The 22,784-nt window shown below is 45.2% G+C and overlaps 1 non-coding gene across 1 annotated transcript; it reads left to right on the top strand.

Moving 5' to 3' along the window:
* The first annotated feature begins 22,483 nt into the window (after positions 1-22,483).
* On the top strand, positions 22,484-22,565 carry trnas-uga (transfer RNA serine (anticodon UGA)). Its single transcript has one exon. It is a non-coding gene; the product is annotated as a tRNA-Ser (tRNA).
* Positions 22,566-22,784: the final 219 nt, after the last annotated feature.

Here is a 22,784-nt window from a genome sequence, read left to right as displayed (position 1 = left end):
TTGTCTTATCCCAAGTCTCCCATTTGGTTGTTTCCTGATATACATCTTCCACATAATCGTGCCATGTTCAAATTCTATTAATTTCGTGTTGCCAGAATCGAATCTCCACTTTCCTGCTCTTTATAACATATCTCTGACTTACTCATTCCCTGCCCGTGTTCTCCCATTACACATGCTCTGTTCCCATACTCTATGTTGTGAGTACCCCACACCAATTCTCCCATTCAATGTTGCCTGAAACAATTCTCATATGCATTGATAATCCAACCAAATTCTCCTAGTGAGGGGTGCCGTACTGTGACTCGCTGAGTTAGTGGTGCCATACTCCAATTCGCAGCAAACCTTCCACTACGCAGTTTTTGCATTCTCGTGGTTCGTGCAACAATTTTCCCAAATACAGCTTCACTTCCGTGCATCATTGTCCCATTTTCGAATCCTGCGGAAACACTCTTTCAGTCAGCAACTGCACCTCCAGCTGCATTGAGTATGATCCGGCACCATTTCTCCCACTTTCTGCACGAATTCTCTAATTTTGTGACACTGGCACCAATTCTCCTATTACTGACGTCCTTCATCAATTGTACCATGGAGTTGTTTCCTGATGCACTTTTTCCACGTATGGCTGCCCTGCTAAAAGATTTTTTTTATTTCGTGGTGGACGGACTTTAATCTCTAATTTATTGATGCTTGTAACATTGCTTCTTTTCACCATTTCCCTCTCACTATTCTCCCACATTAATGTGTTCTGCACCAATTCTGTAATGAATTCGCAATTCATAACATCTTTCGAATGTAATGGCACTGTGCAATTATCCATTTACTGACACCCACCAATTTTTTCTCTTGCTGACAGCCTGACATTCATTCTCCCATATACTGATGTCCTAGCTCGTATTTCCCATTTTGGTGTGCCCTACTCTAATTCTACCATTCACTGGTACCATGCCCCACTTCTCTAATTTTTTTTCCACTGTGCACCGGCTCTTCCATTTGGAATTTCCTTGCAACAATTCTCCCATTTAGTGGTCCCCTGCCAGAAATGTCTATTTTTGGTGTTTCCTGCATCAAATTCCAAGTTACCAGTCCTGCACAAATTCTCCCTTCAGTGGTGAACTGCACCAACTCTACCATTTGTAGTGTACTGTATCATAATACATCATAACAGCTTTATTAAGATTGAATCTAGACGGTCCGTTTTTTCCTTTAGTTAATCTCCACAACTAACCCTTCAAATTTATCCAATTTCCTGATTCGGTGCCTCTGTACATCAATTTGCTGCAAGTCTCGAAGATATTAGTGCCTTGCACCAATTCGGTCATTAACTGATGCCCTGCACTAATTCTCTAGTTCAGTGTTGTATAATACCATTTCCCCATTCACTGATATCTGGAAGAGGTTCTCCACTCAATATTGCCCTGTACAATTTTCATATTTACTGGTTCCCCAGTCCTATTCTCTTATTCAACATTCTCTGCGCCAATTCTCCCTTTTGGCTTTGTGCTCACCGTGTTTTCGCATTTCGTGTGACACTTGCCCAATTCTCCCGTTCAGACCTACACTACCCACATTCTTCCATTTCGTGCTACACTGCCCAATTCTCCCACTTCGTGCTACACTGCACCAATGTTCCCGTTTAATGCTACACTGCCGTTTTGTCACTGAGGCACTTCATCTGATGTTGAGGCACTCTCAGACTAACCCTCTGACAAAGAGGCACTGCCTCATGTTGACCGTCTGACCGTGTGGCACTGCCTCACGCTGACCCTCTGGCGGTGCTGCGTTGTCTCAGGCCGACCTTTGATCGTGAGGCACTGCCACAGGCTGACATTCCGATGATGAGGCATTGCCTCAGGCTGCAACTCTAATGGTGAGACACCGTCTCAGGAGTGAAATTGCAGTCCTCCTTCAGGAGTGCCCTCATTATCGAGCTGCAATAACCACAGTGCTAATCCTCTCATTTTGACTGATTTCTTTCACACTAAAGTGTCAGACAGAATCTCCAGGAATAGTGCACTTTCTCAGTTCTGGCCATCTGAAAGCGGGGGGTTACTCACACGATACTGGCCGTTTGACGGCGATTTTGTGCTGCCTCTGACCTCACACTCCAGTAGTATGAAACCCTAGTTTCTGTTCTTGTTGCACTTTGCAACTGCGGGACTGAACTATTAACAAAGAGTCAACAAACAGCCAGTGGCTCTTTTCACAGAAGTTGGGGGGAGCAGTACTGAAGTATTCTGAGACGCTTGGAGGTTTGGAGCGGGGGAATGCTTCCTTTTAGGAGGGTCAGTGGTGAGGACGTGTGTTATTGTCTGCGATTGAGTTCTGAGTGAGTGACTTGTCAAACATTCAGAGCTGTGGTATTGTCTGAGAACTGGTGGAGTGCCCTAGTTGCATTCTCCCATTTATGGGTTCCCTCCTTTAATTCTCCCATGCAGTATGTCCTGCTCCATTTACTGCTGCACTGCAGTAAATCTCCGATTTACTCCTGCACTGAACCAAATCTCCCATTCGCTGCTGTCCCTAACCGTTTCCCCCATTATCTGATGCCCTGTTCCAAATGTTCTTATTGAGATACACACTTGGCTATGGTTCCATTTCGTCATCCTTTGCAATTATTGTCCCATTCATTGGTGCACTGTTAAATTCATAAATATTAGGGATGCACAACTTGTACAGAAGTGTCTGTTTCTGTGCAGCGATTCTCCATCATTATATTCAGTGTTTCACTACCCTGCACACTTTCTCCCATTTATCAATCCTGCACAAATTCTGGAAAAGCATCAACTCTTCCATTAATATTATCCAGCTCCAGTTGTCCCACTTAGAATTTAACAGCACCTTCGTGAATTCTCCAATTATTGATACCCTGAATCAATTCATTCCATTCAGGTATTCCCTGTATATCTCTTCCACGTATGGGTGCCCTGCTCATTTTTTTATTTTCATTTCGTGGTGCACTGACCCGAATACCTATTTTGCTGTTGCTTCCAACATTTCTCCTTTACACTGATTCCCTGCCCCGATTCACCTATTTAGACGTGGTCTGCTCCAATTCTCTGATATTTTTGCACTCCCACCAATTTTCTCATCACCCACTTACGGATTGTCCCATTTACACATCCCCAATACTTATTCTCCCATTTCCTCATACTCCGACACTAAATGCTCCTGCTTTTTCATATAACGATACTACTTCTGCCATTTCCTCACATCCCAGTACGATTCTCTCATTTTCTGATGCCCGAGTTCAAATCTCGCATTTAGGAGTGCCCTACTCTAATTCTACCTTTTAATGATGACTTGCACCAAATATCTAATTTAGGTCCACTCCGCACCACTTCTTCCATTAACTATGTCTCTGTAATGATTCTCCCATATAATGGTCCACTGCTGTAATTCTCCAATTTTGGCGTATACTGCATCAAATTCTCAAATTGCCAATCCTGCACTACTCCACCCTTTCATCATGAACTGAACAAACTCTCCCACTGAGTATTACCTTGCCCCAACTCTCCTGTTTTGTTTGTTTCCTGACATGCATCTTCCACATAATGGTGCACTGCTCAAAGATTTTTCATTATTGGCGCCCTGTATCGAATAGCCCCTTTCCTGCACTTTACAAAATTTCTCCGATTAACTCATTCCTGCCCGTGTTCTCCCATTTACATATGCTCTGTCCCAAGTCTGCATGCTTAAGCACCCCACACCATTCTTGAATTCAATATTGCCCTGAAACAATTCTCATATTCAATGATACCCTAACCAAATTCTCCCAGTGTGGGGAACGCCACTCTGACTCTCTGAGTTAGTGGTGCCCTACACCAATTCGCTGTTAAAGTTCCACTGCGCAATTTTTCCATTTTGTGGTTCGTGCAACAATTGTCCCAAATCCAGCTTCACTTCCGTGCACCATTCTCACATTTTCGAATCCTGCACGAATCTTCTTTTCGTCAGCAACTGCACCTCCATCACATTTAATATTATTCAGCACCAGTTCTCCCACGTCTTCCACCAATTCTCTACTTTCGTGACATCGGGACCAATTCTCCCATTATTGATGCCCTGTATCAATTGTCCCATTGCGTTGTTTCCTGATACACTTCCTCCACATATGGCTTCCCTGCTCAAAAGTTTTTTTCTTTATTTCTTGGTGGGCGGACTCGAATCTCGACTTTACTGCTGTTTGCAAAATTGTTCCTTCTCAATGATTCCCTGCCCCCATTCTGTCAATTAGAGGTGTTCTGCTCAAATTGTTTAATGAATAGGCAATCTGTACTAATTTTCCAATGTAATGACACTGTGCAACAATTCTCCCATTTACTGATACCCAACAATTCTCCCACTGCCTTACACCCTGACACCTGTCATGGACATTTCATCGACTCGAATCAACTGCCAGCAAGAGCAAAGGAAAGGCTTTATTTTTCAACCTCTGCATGCAGGTCGGCCAATACACTTGGCAAAAGTGCTTTATGTAAGGGCTGTGAACAAAATTCACATATTCTTTTTATACTATTCTTATCACGTGCTCAAGGACAAGTGTCGGGAAACATTTGATCTCATATTTTCTCATTCCCATGGCGTGGTCATAATTGTCTTTATGTTTTCCGAAGCTTTTTTCTGAACTCGGCTGCTCGCAAGGCTAGGCTAAATGTTTGCAAAGTTCCGCAAAGACAAGCTGACTCCACGACGCAGAAATCAGCAAAGTATTTGCATATTTCAGCGAAGTATTAAAATTTGCAAATCATTATCTGTCAGATTTCACAGTAAATGTTAATGTTGTTAATTTTCCATTACATTTTCCCAATTTTTGTTATTTTACAACAAGGATAACAACCAAAAAAAAAACCCAGATAGGTATACATCAAAAATAATTTATGAACTCCAGGCATTTCCTCAGACACCACCAAACTCTAACAAAGTTTTGTGGTGTTTTTGCCACTTCCCTGGTTTGCCCATCTTCACACGTCACATTCGTCAACGTCGCTGTAGGGTGCAGACAAGCAATCGGATCTTCTTTCTTTGGGGCCACGGATAGTTTTACTATTTTGTATCCTACGGCATTCATAAGCAAGTGCTTGAGGCAGGTACACAACTCGGGTCTTATTGAAAGCAGTATGAGTAAGACCAGTCCTCCAACTAGTAGTTAGTGTTGGGGCCAATACCTCCATCCTCCATAACAGAGGTGAGCCATCGGGAACAGGAGTCATCTGCTCGTGGAGCCGGACATATAGCTGCCTTCATACCATTTATCAAACCAGTAATATTTTGTGAATCATCAGGAACATTAATACAGCATGAGATACCTAACGTTTTGCAGACGCCCCCTCTCTCGGCCGTCAGGATGTCTAGTACTAATCGATTTTGTGTCACTGCTTCCTAACAGACATTAACTCAGTGTTAATGAGTGCTAGGCCTTCCTCCGTCTCATTTGCGAATACACCATATGCGAGGATGTTCTGCGAGTGTGTACCAATTCTAATGCAGTGGGATGCCCCTTCGAGTTCGGCAATTGCTGCCTTTCAGGGCGAACACTGTTGTGTTGTTGGACAGAATCGCCGGTTAGCAGCACCCCCTTTTCCCCGGGCAGTTTTGGTACCCTTTCTTTCCACCTGCCCATATTATACCTGAGATCCTGATTAGATTAGATTACTTACAGTGTGGAAACAGGCTTCTTGGCCCAACAAGTCCACACACACCAGCCGAAGTGCAACCGACCCATACATTTACCTAACACCTAACACTACGGGCAATTTAGCATGGCCCATTCATCCGACCTGCACACCTTGGTGACTGTGGGAGGAAACTCACACAGACACAGGGAGAATGTGTAAACTGCACATTGTCAGTCGCCAGAGGCGGGAATTAAACTGGGGTTTTGTGCGCTGTGAGGCAGCAATGCTAACCATTGTGCCACCGTGCTGCTCATGGTCTGACCATTGATAAAGGAACAAGCAATATTTATGATCGTATCATTTGCATATGTTGCTGTACAAGAGTCATTGTTTAAGTACAGCATCAATGTACACTGGGAGATACCCCAATAGGAGTCTCCCCCGATTGATGCAAATACACGTTTCTCCCCTGCAATCCACTATGTGGAAGGCTGTGGTCGGGAGCGTGTCAGGCTTGGGGCTGTAGTTAGCCTGGAGTTCGGGTGGTGACACAAGAGTTGCCCTATTTGCCCCTCACTACCAGGGTCAGGCTCGTCGCCTCCCGCGGAAGCAGAGAGGTGGTATTTCTCGCCATGCTCTCAGTAATTTGCTGGGTTGTCTACCGTTGGGCTGTGTGCAAACATATGTAACAAGTGTAACCAACGTCTAATCTCTAGTTTTGTCTTAGGACCAAAGCACATGCTTTGTTCCCTTCACATCTAGCAATGGCCATTCGCAGCTCCCAACCTACTGGCGTCGCATTTACGCCATTGATCTCCAGCAGACAAATTCCCCTCCAGCTTTAGACTCGTTCTCTAGCCGTAGCCGTCTCCCTTCGGGTTCGGGTGTGTCATTAATGCCTTTTGCCCGGCTTGGCGTTAGGTCCATGATCTGGTTAGATTGGTTGCCATGTCCCAGTGCTATTATCCTCTCTAGTACCTTCGGCACTGCATCCTGGGGGCGGGGGGCGACTGCACCACTATATTCACCTGTCCACAGATGTTGGAGAAGGATCTATCTATTCCACACCACGAGACTCCCTCATCACTCTTCTGAGTCTTACCTTCATCATAGAATATCTATTTCCCGTGTCAGGTGCCCGTTTTGCCGTGGTGGCGACGACTAAGTGCCAGTCACCGGCGTGGCATGGATCCCTGCATAAATATTAATGATCGAATTTATAGTCGTCCTTGTTACTGAACGGCTATGGGTCGCATGTAAAGATCCACTTTGTCCTATCAGTTAAGATTACCGTCTGCTGCTGCATCACAGACGCCCCTGCCCTTATGAATAGTCCTGCCAGGGCGCTTGCCAACAATGTGACCTGGGGCAGCCCCACATTTACTTAAGGCTTCTAATAAATACTTGCACTAAATTGGTTTCGATGTTGTGCACTGTCTCCTCAGTCCCAGCTGCACGTTTGTAATGGCTGGCGCGTATCCACGTGGCTCTTCCGTCGATCTTAACAGCTAGCTGTGCTGTCAGGCGTACTTGAAACGGTCCCAGCCACCTCTTTACCTTCCTGTTTTCCCTCCTGATGTCTTTCGCCACAATTCAGGCTCCAGGTTATAGATCGTACATTTTACCTTCTGCTGACTGGGGTAGTGCTGACTTCACGTGATTCTGTATTTGGGACAAAAGTGTAGAGATTTTCATGCAGTAACACAACATCTCACAGTGGCCTGTTATCTGGCTTCCCTTAAGTCTTGGGTCAATTCCTGTGTTTGGCGGCCTACGAAACAAAATCTCGAAGGGGCCAAGATTAGCTCTCCCTCTCCTCCTTGATCTCATACACATGAGCACAATTGGAATTGCCTTTGTCCATGTCATCCCTAGTTCCTCACAACATCTTGTCAATTTATTTTTAAGGTAGAATTTCCTCTTTCCGAAGCCCTACAGCTCGTGTGGTGGTAGGCACAGTGTTATCTCATGTTTATTCCCAAATAATCACTGATCTGCTGTAGGGCATTATGGACAAATGGTGTCCCACTGTCACGACTAAGCTGAGAGTGTAGGTTTGCTCGCTGAGCTGTAGGCTTGATATCCAGACGTTTCATTACCTGGCTAGGTAACATCATCAGTGGCGAACTCCAAGTGAAGAGAAGCTGTTGTCTCCTGCTTTCTAGTTATATGTTTGGCCTGGATGGGGTTCCTGGGGCTTGTGGTGATGTCATTTCATGTTTGTTTTCTGAGGGGTTAATAGATGCCATCTATAGAGGCCTCAAGAACTTCTCTGGCATGTCTTTGCTTAGCCTGTCCCAGGATAGTTGTGTTGTCCCAGTCGAAATGGTGGCTTTGTTTCATCCGTGTGAAGGGCAACGAGGGAGAGAGGGTCATGTCTTTTTGTGGCTCGCTGGCGCTGTGTATCCTGGTGGCTAACTTTCTTCCTGTTTGTCCTACGTAGTGTTTGTGGCAGCCCTTGCATGGAACACATCAGAAAACGAACAGGAAATGACATCACCACAAACCCCAGGAACCTCATCCAGGACAAACATATAACTAGAAAGCAGGAGACAACAGTTTCGCTTCACTTGGAGGTCGCCACTGATGATGTTACCTTGCCAGGTAACGAAATATCTGGATATCAAACGTGCAGCTCAGCGAGCAAACCTACACCCTAAATCTCAACCTGAGCTACAAACCTTCACAAAACTTGGAACTACTGAGTCTCTCAGGGACACCCCTTCTCAGAATTATTTCAGTTAGGAAAGCTTTGGCTACGGCACTGGCATTCTATTTAGGCGTGGGGAACGCTTGCATCCATTTGGAAAATATATCAACTATTACCGGACCATACCTTTTTCCTTCTCAGGGTGTTAGTTCGGTAAAATCCATTTGTAAATGTTCAAATTGTTTTTGGGGTTTCGGGAGTGCTACGTGACTCATCTGTATTCCCCTCCCCACATTATTGTGGCACAATATCGTTCACAATATTTCTAGAAGTAATGAGTAAATCTCTTAGTATACCACTGTGCTGAAATGCTGTCATATCTCCCCTCTTTTGACACATCTTCCTTACAGTGTGTCACTTTGGCATAGAATGGAAATAATGATCGTGATAGAAAAGGTTTACCATTGGGGCAACACCATAACCCTTATCTCAAACTGCACTCTGCTTTTTTCCCACTCAAACGTGTCTTCAAGTCTGGACTTCGACTGTGACTCCCGTACTTCTGCTGTTGGGGTGAAGATTTTTGTCATACATCATGTCAAACTGATCATTTACTGGCTGCTGAGCTGCCATCCTTGCCGCTGAGTCTGCCGTTATATTTCCTTGAGAAACAGAATCGTCATATTTCGTGTGGGCTTCATATTTACACACAGCGATTGATTTAGGCAATAGGACCGCTTTAAAGAGGTCGGAAATCTGATCACTGTGTGTGATGGGCTTCCCGCTGAAAGTCAAGAAGCCCCTGTGTTTCCACAGGGTTCCAACATCATGTGCAACTCCGAATGCATATCTGCTATCAGTTAAATATTCGCTGTCTTTCCCTTAGCCAATTTACATGCCCCAGTCAATGCAATCAGCTCCGCTGCTTGTGCTGACAGTTGAGAAGGGAGTGATCCCACTTTGAATACCTCATGGGTAGTTACTACAGCATACCCAATACAATTCTGACCTATCTCCTTGCTCCTGAATGCTGGCCCTTCCACAAAAAACTCCATATTTGGATTCTGAAGTGGTGAATTCTGCAAGAGTCTTGTCTGGGGCAGCAAGTTTCATTAATTACAGCGATAGAAACATGTGGTTCTCCGTATCCGTCTCTCGTGAGAGGACTGGCAGCATTAAGGACGTTACATCGTTTTATTACAATGTTAGGCTTCTCCAATAACACAGTATTGTATCTGAGCCAACGTCCTGCCGACGTATTTGCTGTCGTTTGCTCGGAAAGCAGTAAGGATACTGCATGTGCGATCAGTAGGGTTAAGTCGCCATAGCCGATTATATCCCTGGGCGCGACAACAGCCTTTTCAGCTGCAACCACAGATCGCAGGCATTTACGCAATCCTTCTGCTACGAAGTCTAGCTTCGCCGAAAAATAAACTGCCAGCTTGAATTTTCCCCCATGATCCTTCAACAACACAGATGTCATGCAGTCACGTTTCTCATCTCCATTTTGACAGAAGGCTTGTTTGGATTCGGAATCCCCAGTGTAGGTGTACTTTGAAACGTCTTTTTCGATTCAACTCGGCCGCTGGGGTCCATTGCAACGGACCTTGGTTCTGGTACCCTTTTCCATGGGCCATGTCACTTCGGGGCGCCTCAAGATTTGCGTAATGTGGGATAAACGTTCTTTAGTAGGAGCATATGCCCAAAAAGGATAGCAATTGTTTCTTCATGTGAGGCTTTGGAATTTGCTGAATTACTTGCACTCTGTCTTCACCAATGGCCTTACCTTGTTCAGATATTAAGTGACCGAAGAACTTCACCTGTTGTTGCATAAATTGAAGCTTTGCGAGCCTGGCTTTGTGCCCTTGCCTCGTGCAACGCAAGGGAATCCTTCTCACATTGATCCTCTGTCGGTGCTGCTATGAAGCAATCGTCTGCAGTCTGCAGAAGCGCTGACCTCGGGGTTAAAACAAGAGTCTCCAGACGCCTGCGCAGAGCCGAATTTTATATGTGTCGGTGACTCACAGTAACCTTGACAAAGTCGTGTGAATTCATAAGATTTCCCTTTGAACGAAAAAGCGAACCAGAATTGACTATCTGGATGCACCGTTGCACTAAAGAATGTATTTGCTAAATTCACAGAAGGGAACCATTTACTGTCGGGTGGAAATTGAGCTAATACAGTATAGTGGTTGGGAACATTTGATGCGCGCGGGACAACACTTTTATTGACTGCCCGCATGTCTTGAACAAACCTCCATTCCTCCGGTTCACTTCGAATTTTTGCCTTTTTGATCAGAAAAATGGGAGTTCTCACCGGTGAGTTTACAGAGGGGATTATCACTCGAGCCTTTAGGAAGGATTAAAAGACTGGAGTAACTACTTCCATGGCCTCGGGTTTTAACGGGTATTGTGCCCTGCAAGGACGATACTCCGACTTCGCTGTTTTTCGTATTGGTTCACAACCTCGTATACACCCCACATCATGTTTGCCTTTTGCCCACAATTCAGTAGAGACTGTTATTAATCTTGGGTCTGAGATGTTTATCTTAGAGAAACGCCAGGCCAGCCTTCGCGGCTCTTCAGGGCTAGAGGGGGATATTTCGACTGTCCTATCTGCCTGAGTTAGACAATTTAATTTCTTCTTATATGTCCGCACATCTGCATTGAACCACATACCCACATCTTCGAAGAACACCCAACTTTTCGTTCTTTATGGCTTTAGTACCCATAGTCTCAAATCCTGCCACCTGTCACTGGACACCTTCCCCAGTGACACGCGAGAAGCCGAGCCTTCCACATCAAAAATATAGAGGTTACTTGCCGTCACAGGTACTTTACATAAGTTCACACTGACTGCGCATCTGTCATCCCTTCAATAAAATTCGCACAATAGCAACTGACCTGGTTTAACCAAACTCCTGAACCAATACTTCTCTTATGGTTCCTCAGGGCCATCGTGGTGTATGTGTGCCGTGCAGTGCAGCATGTTCCCGCAAAGAAATCGGTGTTAATAGGATTAATATGGTTACTTGCTTCCAGGGTGAGTGAATCGCTAACTGAGCTCATTGCCCTCTGGCTTAATCGCCACTCACAGACATACATCAGGGGTCGTGGGTTGTATTTTACAGTTTACACTTGTGAATCTTCCCTTTGAATTACCTGCAAACCCGTTGGAGTACTGAGCAAATACAACCCCAGTCTCACTATGAGATCTCGAGCCATCAAACTTAAAGGACAGAATTCCGCTAACAGAATTCAGAATTAGAATGTATACACATTACTGATTTCACACAATATGGGTGCGGTAAAACTCTCTCATTTCACGACTCCTGATGCATCCACTGAGTTCAGGAACATTCCACTCATCTTTATTGGCGTTGACTCTCTGAACTGGCTTGATTTGAGGAGTGAATGTGCTGGCCTGTATTTACCAAAAAGGTAACTGGTGTACCTTCCACATATAACATAGGCATCGACATATACGCATCATTGTTATATTGAACATATTGTCCACACTTCGCAATCTCAATGTTCAATATAGAGTTGGGATACATCTCAGTGCCCGTTAGGTTAGTAGAAGTGATTAGCATAAGGGATTCTTCGTTGCCAAGTATAAAGGAAAGAGGTTTACCTGTACATTGTGGGCTGCCCACATCAAACTCAGTCTTCCCCTGTCAGTCACCATGCTGTCCAGCCTCCACAATCGATTGACGATGTCTGTGCGAGCACTGTCTCGATCAGTAGACAATTGCTCCACAAACAAAGCACCAGCCAGATCTATCTCTGCCAGAGCACTTCCACGATCCCTTCCTCTTCCTCTTTTGCGACCTCCACCTGTGACTGTCTCTTTTCCTGCAGTTCCTCCCTCCAACGGCTGAACGACCATTTGCATCATATTAAACTTAGGTTTATGTGATTGCTGTTCCATCTTTAATTTCCGGTTATCGTTTTCTTGGGCCAGCAATTTTTCAGCATGTGTCACGTGTTGTTCTATCAAATTAAGCTTTCCCGTGTCCCAGGTAATACATGTATATTATTACCTTTTTTGTTGTTTCGTACTTCATTCCATTGATGAAGCTGCTCCTCAGGTGTGACTCATATGGTGTGATCTCTGCCGTCGTTATGTCCTTGGGGGAATCAGTCCACAATAGACGTTATCGCCTTTCGTGAGGCGTTAAAGGTACTGGGACATTGTCTCAACTTCTTTTGGGATTCTTGCTTCAATTGGTTGTGGGTTCGATATGCTATCGGTGATTCAGCAGACCCTGAGGCGGCGACCATTGACTTGGAACCTTTACGAAGTTGATCTCTTAGAGAGCACCCATCAAGATCAGGATCTGATCCAGTCTTAAGACACTGTACAGCTTCATTCGGGTGTTTTCCGTGTGTGTGTGCATGTGCGCTAGTGTTTGTATGTGTATTTGATCTATCTTTTATTCGAGATTTTCTTTCCCTGAAATCAGGCTTAGCCTTCAACATGTTGTAAGCACTCCAATTCACAGGTTCTATTTTCCCCTTCCGTTTTCCTTCTCTCTCTCCTCCAACCGTGACCTCAGCTTTTACAACTGCATGTTACTAAAACTTCCTTCCTCCGGAAAACCACATTCCTTGATTTACATGTTTAACTGCTTTACAGAAACTGGGCCATGATTTAGCATATATTGCATTTTTTCTTGACCATTCCGAGTTCTCGATGGACCCTCATTTTGTTCGCTCTTGCTGGAGCCGATTTTCATGGTTATTGAAAAGTGTTCATCTCTCTCTCTCTGTCTGTCGATCTGTCTCTCTTTCTCTCTCTCACACGATACTGTAATCTTCTCTTTGCCAATATAACTTGCTTTTACCTCTGGAGGTCCCCTCTCATTGGGCGCAACCGCCTCATTGCCTTGGTTTTCACAAAACAAGAACCCACGTAACCGGTACATCTTTGGCGACTCCAACGTTGCCCATGGTGGCTCCAAGTCTAAAACCACCGTTAATCTTGCTGTCTCTTAAACTCTCCAGAGACGGCAATCCTTTCCCTTGAGTCTTACTCGAATACCGCGCGAGAGTTCACTGGCCCCTCTTCCTGGTTCATTTATTCTCTTCGAACGAGTCTCTATGTTGGATTACTTTAGCCACAAGTCTTATCCCGACCCTATTCGATTCGGACTGCGACGCTGGGGCGATCCATATATCTCCAGTCCTCTCACGCAAAGGGGCCAATTCAGCACTCGAGATGAAGTGAAAGACCTCCAAGGCACTGGCGCGTACACCTCCTGGGAATCTTCAGAATTTTACCCAGTCGCGGGACCCCGGACGACCCCCCAAGTTTACTGCCATGGGATTTCAATCGACTCGACCAAGAGCAAAGATAAAGTTTATTTTTGAACTCTGCAGAGTGGACCCAACAGATTTGCAAGACGCCACATGTAAGGGGCGGCTGACGGTTTTCACATATTCCCTTTATACTATATATCACCTTGCCTTATCACACCTCAAGCCAGGAACCTGGATCAATCGAGTTGCTTTCCACTCATGGAGTTGTTTTTTCCAATTCATTGACTGCTGATATAATAGATTATTGGCCTTGAGAGTCAGCTGTAAATTAGTTTGACCTTTACATTTTTTCTATATTTTTGCAAAGTTAGGTCTTTACTTCTTTGTTTCAACCATGCATTCACAGATTTCACAATAAATGTTAACTTTATATTACAGGAGGTCAGGCTGACAGTGACTCAGTACGTGTGATGAAGTGAGGATGATAGTGACACAATGAGGGTGAGGTGTCAGCGTGGTAGTGACGCAGACATGTGTGAGTGGATCAGGCCGATAATGACGCAGAGAGAGGGGGTCAGAGTGATAGTGATGCAGTAAGTCTGAAGGATCAGACCGATAGTGACGCAGTAAGTATGAGGTGGTCAGGGTGATAGTGAAGCAGTTAGTGTGAGGGGGCCAGTGTGACTGTGACGCAGTAAGAGTGAGTGGTCAGGCTGATAGTGACGCAATAATTGGAAAGAGATCAGGCTGATAGTGATGCAATAAGTGTTACTGTGTCAGGCTGATCCTGACGCATAAAGTTGGAGGGGACAGGGTGATAGTGACGAAGTAAGTGTGAGGGAGTCAGGCAGAGACTGACGCAGTGAGTGTGAGGCAGTCAGGATGATAGTGAGGGAGTAAGTGTGTGCGTTCAGGCTGGTAGTGACACAGTAAGTTGAGAGCGCCAGGCTGATAGTGGCCAGTAAAAGTGAAGTGTTAGGGGAATAGTGACGCAGTAAGTGTGAGGTGTCAGGCTGATAGTGATGTGGGAAGTGTGATAGTTACGCTGTAAGTGTATGGGGGCACCAAGATCTTGACGCAGTAAGCATGAGTAGGTAAGTCTGATAGTGACGCAGTATATGTGAGGGAGTCAGCCTGGTTGTGGCGCAGTATGTGTGAGCTGGTCAGGCCGATATTGATGCAGTTAGTGTGTTGAGGTCAGAGTAATAGTCACGCAATAGGTGTAAGTGGCTCAGGATGACAGTGACACAGTGGGTGTGAGATACCAGTGTGATGGTGACGCAATAAGTGTAAGGGGTCAGGATGACAGTGACACTGGAAGTGTAAGGCCCTCAGTGTGATAGTGCTGCAGCAACTGTGCAGTGTCAGGGTGTAAATGACGTCGTAAGTGAGAGAGGGGCATTGCGATAGTGAAGCAGTCAGTGTGACGTGGTCAGGCTGATAGTCATACAGTCAATGAGACGGAGCAGTGTTTTAGTGACAAGATAATTGTGAGGCGTCAGTCTGATACTGACACAATAAATGTGATGGAGTCGGACAGATAGTGACACAGTAAGTGTAAGGATTCAGGGTGATAGTAACATAGGAGGTGAGAGGGCGTGACTGATAGTGACGCAATAAGTGTGTGGCGGTGAGGCGGATAGTGACGCAGTAAAAATAAGGCTGTCCAGGTGAAAATGGCAAAGACTGTGTGAGTGGATCAGGGTAATAGTGACGCAGTAAATGAGGGGGGTCATGGTGAGAGTGACGCAGTAAATGAGAGAGGATCAGAGTGAGAGTGACGCAGTAAGTCTGAGGGGTCAGACTGATATTGACGCAGAAAGTGTGAAGGGGTCAGGCTGATAGTGACACTGTCAGTGTGGCGAGTTTTAGTTACACAGTAAGTGCGAGGCGTCAGACTGAAACTGCTGCAAAAAGTGTGAGTGGGTCAGGGTGATAGTGACGTAGTACTTCTGAGGGGTCAGGCTGATAGTGACGCAGTCAGTTTGATGGGGCAGTGTTTTAGTGACATGGTAAACGTGGGGCGTCAGTCTGATACGAACACAAAAAGTGTGATGGAGTCAGGCTGATAGTGACGCAGTAGGTTTTAGGAGTACAAAGTTAAAAATCACGCAACACCAGGTTATAGTCCAACAGGGTTTAATTGGAAGCACACTAGCTTTCGGAGCAACTCTCCTTCATCAGGTGATTGTGGAGGGCTCGATCGTAACACAGACTTTATAGCTGTTAACAATGGTGATAGCTAGACAATGTGTTGAAGGTGTTAGTCCCCTGTGTTCTCTGTCTATGACCTGATGTTTAGATTGATTCCAATCTAAAAAGTGAAATAACAGAGTTTTACATAAATTCATGCAGTTTTTGAGCTCAGAGTTCGACATGAATCTATGTGGTTTTTGAGCAAAGTGCAATATAACTTTGTACCAAAACATTTCACCACACACAATTTTTATGTGTGCATGTGGGTCTTTGTCTGACTGTGCGTGTGTTTGTCTGGGGTGAGGGTTGTGAGTGTGAGAAAGTGTGTTTGTGTGTGTGTGTGTGTGTAGTGAGTGCAGAGTGTCTTACGTCTGTGAGGGGGTGCATGTGTGAGAGTCTGTGTGTCTATAAGGGTGTGTGTGGGTGCCTATGCGCGCGTCTGTGTGCATTTGTGTCCGTTTGCATGTGAGAGTGTGTGTGTGTGTGTGAGTAGGAATATCTGTGTGTGTGTTTGTATTGCAATGGTGATCACCTGTAATGTGACATGAACCCAAGGTCCCGGTTGAGGCCCTCCCTATGGGTACAGAACTTAGCTATCAGCCTCTGCTCAGCCACGTTCCTCTGCTGCCTGTCTCGAAGTCCACCTTGGAGGATGGTCACCCGAAGGTCCGAGGCTGAATGTCCTGGACCAGTGAAGTGTTCCCCAACTGGGCGGGAACCCTCCTGTCTGTTGATTGTTGTGTGGTGCCCATTCATCCGTTGTCGTAGCCTTTGCTCAGTTTCCCCAATGTACCATGCCTCAGGGCAACCCTGCCTGCAATGTATAAGATAGACAATGTTGGCTGATTCACATGAGTACCTGCCATGTACACGGTGGGAGGTGTTCCCACGTGTAATAGTGGTATCTATGTCCACAATCTCACACGTTTTGCAGCGTCCACCGTGACAGGGTTGTATGGAGTTGTCCTGAGAGCCGGACAGTTTGCTACGAACAATGATCTGTTTGAGGTTTGGTGGTTGTTTAAAGGCAAGTAGTGGAGGTGTGGGGAAGGTCTTGGTGAGGTGCTCATCTCCATTGATAATGTGTTGCAGGTCACGAAGAACATGGCGTAATTTTTCAGCCCCTGGGAAGTACTGAACAACGAAGTGTACCCTGTCAATTGCAGCCCGTGTTTGTCTCCTGAGGTCATTACAGTTCCTTGCTGTGGCACGTCGGAACTGACGGTCGATGGGTTGAACATTGTACCCCGTTCTTGTGAGGGCATCCTTGAGTACTTCCAGGTGTCCGTCACGTTCCTGCTCATCTGAGCAGATCCGGTGTATGCGTAGGGCTTGTCCATAGGGAATGGCTGTTTTAATATGTTTTGGGTGGAAGCTGGAGAGGTGTAGCATTGTGAGGTTGTCTGTGGGTTTGCGGTAGAGTGTGGTGCTGAGGTGTCCGTCCTTGATGGAGACGCACTTGTCCAAGAATGAGACAGATAGTCGAGAGTAGTCCATGGTGAGTTTGATGGTGGGATGAAAATTGTTGATGTCATTGTGTTGTTTTATCAGTGACTCCTCGCCATGTGTCCAGAGGAAGAAAATGTCATCAATGTACCTGGTGTACAATGTCGGTTGGAGATCCTGCATAGAGAAGAAATCTTGTTCGAACCTGTGCATAAAAATGTTGGCATATTGGGGTGCACATTTGGTCCCCATGGCTGTTCAGTGTGTCTGGATGAAGAATTGGTTGTCAAAGGTGAAGACGTTATGGTCGAGGATAAAGCGGATGAGTTGTAGGATGGTTTTTGGAGACTGGCAGTTGTTGGTGTTGAGGACTGAGGCTGTTGCCGCGATGCCATCATTGTGGGGGATGCTGGTGTAGAGTGCAGAAACATCCATTGTGACGAGGAATGTTCGTGGTTCGCCTGGTCCATGGGTGCTGAGTTTCTGTAAGAAATCCCTAGTATCGCGACAGAAGCTGGGGATCCCCTGTACAATAGGTTTCAAGATGCCTTCCACATAGCCAGAGAGATTCTCACATAGGGTCGCATTTCCCGAAACGATGGGACGTCCCGGTGTGTTGGCTTTGTGTACCTTTGGAAGGCAGTAGAAGTCGCCTACACGAGAAGTACGTGGGATGAGGGCGCGTAGGGAGCTCTGAAGGACTGGATCCAAAGTTCTGATCAGTGTGTTGAATTCTCGGATATGTTCTTTGGTCGAATCAGCTGGTAGTTGCCTGTAGTGTTCCTGGTTGACATGTATGCACAAACTGTCAGGAAATATATAAATGTCAGATTCATCAGCCGTACCCATAAGGTAGAGGTAAACATCACCCGTTCCCAATGCAATGCCATCCAGGCTCTCAAAACCAATCACAACATTGTCTTCAAACCAGCAGATAAAGGAGGAGCCATTGTCATTCAGAATAGAACAGACTACTGCAAGGAAGTGTACCGACAACGGAACAACCCTTATAGACACACAGACCCCCACACATGCACCCTCTCACAGACTTAAGACACTCTGCACTCACTACACACACACACACACACACACACACACACACACACACACACACACACACACACACACACACACACACACACTTTCTCACACACACAACCCCCACCCCAGACAGACACACACACAGGCACACAAAGACCCACATGCACACATATATATTGTGTGTGGTGAATTTTTTTGGTACAAAGTTACATTACACTTTGCTCAAAAACCACATAGATTCATGTCAAACTCTGAGCTCAAAAACTGCATGAATTTATGTAAAACATTGTTATCTCACTTTTTAGATTGGAATCAATCTAAACATCAGGTCATAGACAGAGAACACAGGGGGCTAACACCTTCAACACATTGTCTAGCTATCACCATTGTTAACAGCTAACACGAGAATGCAACTTTAAAAAAAAGGGTTTTGTGATTTACACATGAAAGAAGTGAAACTATCACTCTATTCTAACAGATGAAAGGCTTAACAGACAATTAATTCTTCAATGTATAATTTCAGTTATATCACACTGCAAATTTTTGCTATAAATTCTGTGTTACGATCGAGCCCTCCACAATCACCTGATGAAGGAGCGTTGCTCCGAAAGCTAGTGTGCTTCCAATTAAACCTATTGGACTATAACCTGGTGTTGTGTGATTTTTAACTTTGTACACCCCAGTCCAACAGCGGCATCTCCGAATCACGGTTGGAGGAGTGAGAGTGATGGTAACATAGGAAGTGCGAGGGCGTCACTGGTAGTGACGCAATAAGTGTGTGGCTGTCAGGCTGATAGTGACGCACTGAACATGAGGATGTCAAGATGAAACTGGTGCAGTAAGTGTGAGGATGGCAGATGGACAGTGATGCAGTAAGTGTGAGGGGTTCACGCTGATATTGAGGCATGCAGTGTGAGCGGCCAGGTTGATAGTGACGCTGTGTGCTGCGGGTCCGGCTGATAACGACGCAGAAAATGTGAGTGTCTCAGTGTGACAGTGACGTATTACGTGTGAAAGGGTCAGGGTGATAATGACAGAGAAAGTGTGAGGTGGTCAGGTTGATAGTAATGCATTAATTGTGAGCTTGGTCAGCATGATAGTGAGGGTGTCAGGCTGATAGTGACACAGCCATTGTGAGGGGGTCAGGGTATTAGTGACGCAAAACGTGTGAGCGGGTCAGGCTAATAATGATGCAGTACGTATGAGGTATCAGGCCGATAGTGACGTAGTAAGGGTGAGAGTGTTGGTGTGCGAGTGACGCAGTAAGTGTGAGCGGCACAGGATGATAGTGACGCAGTAAGTGTGAGGTTTCAGGTAGGCACCCATGCAGTAAGTGTGACGTGTTCCGGGTGATAGTGACGCAGACACTTTGAGGGTGTCAGGTTGAGAGTGACACAGGAAGTGTGAGGGGACAGGTTGATAGTGACACAGTAAGCGTAAGGGGGTCAGGCTGACAATGATATACTAATTGTGATGTAGTCAGGATAATAGTGGTGCAGTGAGTATGAGTTGTCAGGGTGATAGTGACACACACGGCGTGAGTGGGATAGTTTGATAGTGATGCAGCAAGTATGAGGAGGTCAGAGTGATAGTGTGCAGTGTCTGGCTGAAGGTGACGCAAGAAGCGTGAAAGGATCAGGGTGATCTGGATGCACTAAGTGTGGGGGGTCAAGGTGATAGTGATGCTGTAAGTATGAGTGGTCAGTCTGATAGCGACACAGTACATTTTAAGGGATCAGGCTGAGAGTGATGCAGTAAGCATGAGGGGGCCAGGCTGATATTGACGCATTAAGTGAGAGAGTGTCAAGGTGATGGTGACGCATTAAGTGTGAGCAGGTTAGAGAGATAATGACGCCGTTAGTGATTGGGGTTGTCTGATATGAATGCAGTAGGTGCGCATGTGTCAGGGTTTTAGTGATGCAGTAAGTGTGAGGGTGCCAGAGTGATTGTGACGCAGTAATTCTGAGGGGATCAGAGAGATAACAACGCAGTAAGCATGAGGGGGTCAGGCTGATAGTGACGCAGTATGTGTGCGGTGTTCAGTTTGATAATGATACAGTACGTGAGAGGTGTCGTGGGAATAATGAAGCAGTCAGAGTGAGGTGACGCAGAAAATTTGAAAGGTCAGGCTGTTAATGACGCTGTTAGTGTGAGTGCCGCAGGCTGACAATGATGAAATAAATTTGAGGGAGTAATGCTGATTGTCAGGTGATAAGTGTGAGTGGGTCAGGCTGGTCGTGACGCCGTAAGTGTGAGTGTTGAAGCTCATAGTGAAGCAGTAAGTGTGAGGAGTCAGTGTGATTGTGGCACAGTAAATGTGAGGGGGTCAAGGTGATCGTGACACAGTAAGTTTGAGGAGGCAGTGTTGTAGTGACACGGTGAGTGTGAGGCGTCAGTGTGACACTGACATAATAAGTGTAATGGAGTCAGGCTGATAGTGACACAGTAAGTGTAAGGAGTCAGGGTGACAGTAACATCGGAAGTGTAATGGCGTGACTGATAGTGACAAAGTAAGTGTTTGGCAGTCAGGCCGATAGTGACGCAGTCAAAATGAGGGTGTCGAAGTGAATGTGGCGCAATAAGCGTGAGGGCGCCAGATGGATAGTGATGCAATAAGTTTGAGGGGTTCACGCTGATATTAAGGCAGTAAGTGTGAGGGGTCAGATTTACAGTGATGCAGTAAGTGTCGGCGGGTCAGGCTGAGAGTGATGCATTCAAAGACCAAATATCCAAGGCTCACTGCAGTGCAGAAGAGCGAGACTTCTCAAGGCTAAGACAAAAATCAATAGTTCTCAACTTGGTCATAAATCACAATGCTTCATTTTAAAATTGTGCTCTCCTGCTTATAGATTCACCAATGAGGGAACAAAATTTAACTGCACCACCCTGTTTATCTCTTCAAATATTTTGCAACTCTCAATGAGATTACCTCTCTTGTTTTGAAACTGTTAAAAAAAAAGGCCGGATTTGCCCAATTTCAATTCACAGGATTAACGTTCATCCATGATATCAAGGCTAATCACCATTCATGGTATTCCTCATATGGCATTAATATCTTTCCTAAATTGAGGATTATAATTCCTCATAGTGTACTCCAAGTGCGGTCGAACTGAGCCACCATACATTGGAAATAATGCTTCTTTCTCGTGCCCTGAAACCCTTCTGCAGCTTTCACAACAGATTTCTATAACTGCTACTAGACTTCAATGACTTATTAAAAACGTCTCCAAGGTGCATTTCTAAAATCTGTACATCAGACTTTCTACATCAATCAGATTTCAAACTGTTACCTTCGACAAATAATCTCCACACATTGCCCACCTGACAAATATGATAAAGTCAAATTGTTGCTCTCTATTAAATCATGAGGAACATGGATAGGTTGACTAGTCAAGGTGTTTTCCCGCTGGTGAGGGAGTCAAAATTTAGAAAGCATAAGTTTAAAATTAGAGGGTAAGGATTAAAAGGGACGTCAGGGGCAACTTTTTCAGTCATGTCCAGAATGAGCTGCCGGAGAAATTGATGGAGACTGATGCAACTGTAACATTTAATGAAATTTGGATGGATATATGAGTAACAAGGTTTAGAGGGATGTGGGCTAAACGTTGGCAAATGGGACCTATTATTTTAGGATATCTGTCCACCATGCTCAAGTTGGAGAGAAGGGCCACTTTTCATGCTGTATTGCGCTAGGACTTGATGACTCTAGAACTGACGCAAAAACATTGCAAATGATTCCGTCAAGACGATTTCAAGTTCCAAATCTTTGGTCAATCTTCCTCTCTTGTGCTCACAAGGTCATTACCTGATGTCAGAACTTACGGATTGATTGCTGGATCCATTCCTGTAAATCGGTTCTGCATTCTTTCTAATTCCGATAGCTTTTTTTCCGAATGTAGCCAGTGTTTATGGACTTAGCATCAATATTTCTAATATCGTATTTCGATGAATATTAAAACTCAACATCATATCTACATTGGCACCAGATGCTGAGCAATTGAGTCAAAATCGATCGGACGCAGTGAGACAATGATCCTCTCTTCGTGTGGTGTACATCCGTGACTCTGTACCTCGATGAAGAATCATTCCCACACGTTCAGCTGTGTCAGAATCTAGGCTGCGGTGAAAGCCTGTCAATCTGCTAAGGTAACGTTTGTCTGGGTCTCTGCAAAGGATTTGGCGAAGTCTTGGGTCTTTAGAATTTGTTCTTCCAACAACTTCCGTATTTCATGAATTCAGTTGTTTTACTATGAAAAATGGCAACGTTGCTGCGGCTGTGATGGCCGAGAGGTTAAGGCGTTGGATTTGAAATCTAATGGGGTCTCCCTGCGCAGGTGCGACTCCCGCTCACAGCATGCAGCCTTTCCAAAGTCACTAATTCCTTTGCAGGATTTGGATTTCGTGGAGCTTGAGCTTTACATGCAATTGAAAGCAAATTTTCAACTGTGAAGAATCCGAAGTAATTTCAAGACTGCCCAGTCATCTAACTGAATAAGTTATATGTCGAGACACAAAAAGCCACCAACTTCCAACACCAATAGGTTTCAACACATTTGTCGAACTATCGTGAAATT

This window comes from Chiloscyllium plagiosum, unplaced genomic scaffold, assembly GCF_037043375.1.
Source record: "Chiloscyllium plagiosum isolate Xiang-an unplaced genomic scaffold, Cpla_swu_hap1 HiC_scaffold_37, whole genome shotgun sequence".
NCBI lineage: Eukaryota > Metazoa > Chordata > Chondrichthyes > Orectolobiformes > Hemiscylliidae > Chiloscyllium > Chiloscyllium plagiosum.
This window is presented reverse-complemented; position numbering and strand designations above follow the sequence as displayed.